The sequence below is a fragment of the Mus musculus genome, chromosome 14, assembly GCF_000001635.26.
Source record: "Mus musculus strain C57BL/6J chromosome 14, GRCm38.p6 C57BL/6J".
NCBI classification, from domain to species: Eukaryota; Metazoa; Chordata; class Mammalia; order Rodentia; family Muridae; genus Mus; species Mus musculus.
Genome location: NC_000080.6, coordinates 11,279,582 through 11,283,026, shown reverse-complemented (window position 1 = coordinate 11,283,026; position 3,445 = coordinate 11,279,582). Strand labels below are relative to the sequence as shown.

At 42.7% G+C, this 3,445-nt stretch overlaps 1 non-coding gene and 1 pseudogene across 1 annotated transcript; one reads left to right on the top strand and one right to left on the bottom strand.

Annotated features, from left to right (window-relative positions):
* Positions 1-465: 465 nt before the first annotated feature.
* Positions 466-550, bottom strand: Mir5124b (microRNA 5124b). Its single transcript, NR_105811.1, has one exon. It is a non-coding gene; the product is annotated as a microRNA 5124b (primary transcript).
* Positions 1,076-2,276, top strand: Gm3839 (predicted pseudogene 3839; annotated as a pseudogene).

Genomic DNA, 3,445 nt, shown 5'->3' with positions numbered 1-3,445 from the left:
ATCCTGTAGACAAGAAGCCTACTGGGATCCAACAGGAAAAAGGAAATCCTAGTGGTGCAGGTATTCATTCTGTTTCCTTGCTGCTATGATGCGAATGGCTCTAACTTGTTCCAATCCACTTAAATTGATCGACACCCCTAAAAACGTGGGAAGTAATAAATTTTTCCCTTTAACTAGTTGTTTCAATCAGACATTATCTTATAAGGAAGGAAATACCTGACAGACATGTATATGACCATCCTATCAGTATTTAGTAGAAATGTAGCTGTTCTCCATTAAATTATCTTTCAAGTCTCTGAGAATTAATACACCAAAAATGTAAAATTGAAAAAGAGGATTCATTTATTTTTCATTTATATGTTATGTGTGTTTGCTTGCATTAGTTCATATGCACCATGAGTGTGCAGGAGCTTGCAAAAGCCAGAATAGGGCTTAGGAACCTTTGGAACTGGAATTAGAGATGGTTAGAACTACCCAATGAGTATGCTGACAACTGAACCTGAGTCTTCTGCAAGATCAGTATGTGCTTCTTAGTCACTGAGCCATCCTTCATCATTACCTCTGCATTTCTGATTTTATCACAGTGATATGTCCTTATACTCATTGTCACATGCCATGCTGGCTTGATCAACTGCCTTTTTGTAATTCATTTTTAAATTGGGACTTATTCTTTATTCCTCACTTTTGTCAAGGTTATTTTGTGTCCCTTATATTTACAGATGAATTTTAGCATCTGCTTTCCAACTTATGGGGAAAAAATACAGCTGGGACTCCCCTAAGAATGTGCTGGATTTGTAGCTCAATTTAGAAGCTTTAGTTACTACTATTAAAACTTCTAAGAGTTGAAAGTGTTTTTCCATTTATTTAAATATTAAATTTCTTTTTAAAAAGTTTTCTACTTTCACTTTTGTTAAATTTACACCCAAGTGTAATTTCATTTTTTTATGTTATAACTATGTTTGTTTCTTAATAATCTTGACTTTGCATTCTTAATGGCTAGTGATTAGAAATACAATTGACGGCTCTCTGCTCCTCCCTGTTCCAGAGACAGCCGCATCTTCTTGTGCAGTGCCAGCCTCGTCCCGTAGACAAAATGGTGAAGGTCGGTGTGAACGGATTTGGCCGTATTGGGCGCCTAGTCACCAGGGCTGCCATCTGCAGTGGCAAAGTGGAGATTGTTGCCATCAACGACCCCTTCATTGACCTCAACTACATGGTCTACATGTTCCAGTATGACTCCACCCACGGCAAATTCAACGGCACAGTCAAGGCCGAGAATGGGAAGCTTGTCATCAACGGGAAGCCCATCACCATCTTCCAGGAGCGAGACCCCACTAACATCAAATGGGGTGAGGCCGGTGCTGAGTATGTCGTGGAGTCTACTGGTGTCTTCACCACCATGGAGAAGGCCGGGGCCCACTTGAAGGGTGGAGCCAAAAGGGTCATCATCTCCGCCCCTTCTGCCGATGCCCCCATGTTTGTGATGGGTGTGAACCACGAGAAATATGACAACTCACTCAAGATTGTCAGCAATGCATCCTGCACCACCAACTGCTTATCCCCCCTGGCCAAGGTCATCCATGACAACTTTGGCATTGTGGAAGGGCTCATGACCACAGTCCATGCCATCACTGCCACCCAGAAGACTGTGGATGGCCCCTCTGGAAAGCTGTGGCGTGATGGTCGTGGGGCTGCCCAGAACATCATCCCTGCATCCACTGGTGCTGCCAAGGCTGTGGGCAAGGTCATCCCAGAGCTGAACGGGAAGCTCACTGGCATGGCCTTCCGTGTTCCTACCCCCAATGTGTCCGTCGTGGATCTGACGTGCCGCCTGGAGAATCCTGCCAAGTATGATGACATCAAGAAGGTGGTGAAGCAGGCATCTGAGGGCCCACTGAAGGGCATCTTGGGCTACACTGAGGATCAGGTTGTCTCCTGCGACTTCAACAGCAACTCCCACTCTTCCACCTTCGATGCCGGGGCTGGCATTGCTCTCAATGACAACTTTGTCAAGCTCATTTCCTGGTATGACAATGAATACGGCTACAGCAACAGGGTGGTGGACCTCATGGCCTACATGGCCTCCAAGGAGTAAGAAACCCTGGACCACTCACCCCAGCAAGGACACTGAGCAAGAGAGAGGCCCTATCCCAACTCGGCCCCCAACACTGAGCATCTCCCTCACAATTTCCATCCCAGACCCCCATAATAACAGGAGGGGCCTAGGGAGCCCTCCCTACTCTCTTGAATACCATCAATAAAGTTCGCTGCACCCAAAAAAAAAAAAAAAAAAAAAAAAAGAAATACAATTGACTTTTGTATACTGATCTTTTGTGCCACAATGGTACATGCCATTTATAATTATAAGTATTTATCATTTGTGAGTGTGTATGTGTGTATGTGTATGTGTAGTCACAACCCAGACATCTTGTCCTGAGCCCAGATCCAGCTCCTCTGATGCCCTGCTCAGCATGTATGTGCCACCATGCATCATATCAGTCATCCAACACTCAGGTTAGATAACTGTGTCATGGCTTAAGATGTGGACTGGTTTGCGATTTGTGAATATTATAACACATTCTGTGGCCACTTGTGTACCTTCCCTACATGCCTCACATTTTTCCATCTTCAACTCTTCTCTTTTTCTCTTCCCCCATCACTGCTATCTTGTTTCTACTTTAAGGAGTTTAACTGTGTCATTTAGGTATCCAGTCTTTTGGTTAAAGCATTGTTTCTTTACGATGCTCCATTACTGGCAGGTTGCTGAAATGAGGCTGGCTTACTGACTACTTGTTACATACCATATAAAGTAAATGTGATTAAACAGAGAATCTGTCTTCTTTTGGGTGGTGGCAGAAACATGACTACAGTAGCTATAAACTCTGTCAGAAAGAAAAGATAAACTTTATTTCCTAAAATCTTAATTTAGGAAAAAGCCAGACTTTTTTTTTCCAAAACAATTTCCCCCTTTGCCTATCCATTTTATTTTCCTCTTTTTATTATTTTTATGATGTATTAAATTAAACCATTTCCTCGCAGTGTGCTAGTTAAGACAATTTCCTCAGCTTCTGCTGAATGACTTGGCAGGCTAGATGTCTTAGAGCTGCATCGTAAAATCCCATTAAAATCCAGTCATATAAAAGTAAAAGATGCTGCCTGGTGCACCCTGTGACATGTTATGGTGAGGTCTCATCACATTATAATAACAACTGCCAGGAAGAAGTGACTGCTGTGTAATGCAATATGATGAAGAGAGAGGAGTATATTAGCGACATAGCCAACCGCATTTAATTAAATCCCATGTCCAAATTAGTTCCCTGATTGGCATGTAAGAAGAAAACATGTTTACTGTGATGTTCAAATAGCACAGTTGTTTTAAAAACACACAGGCTTTTTAGCCTGTCCCTGTCTATTTCTCTTTGGTCTTCGAGATTCATACTTCTTC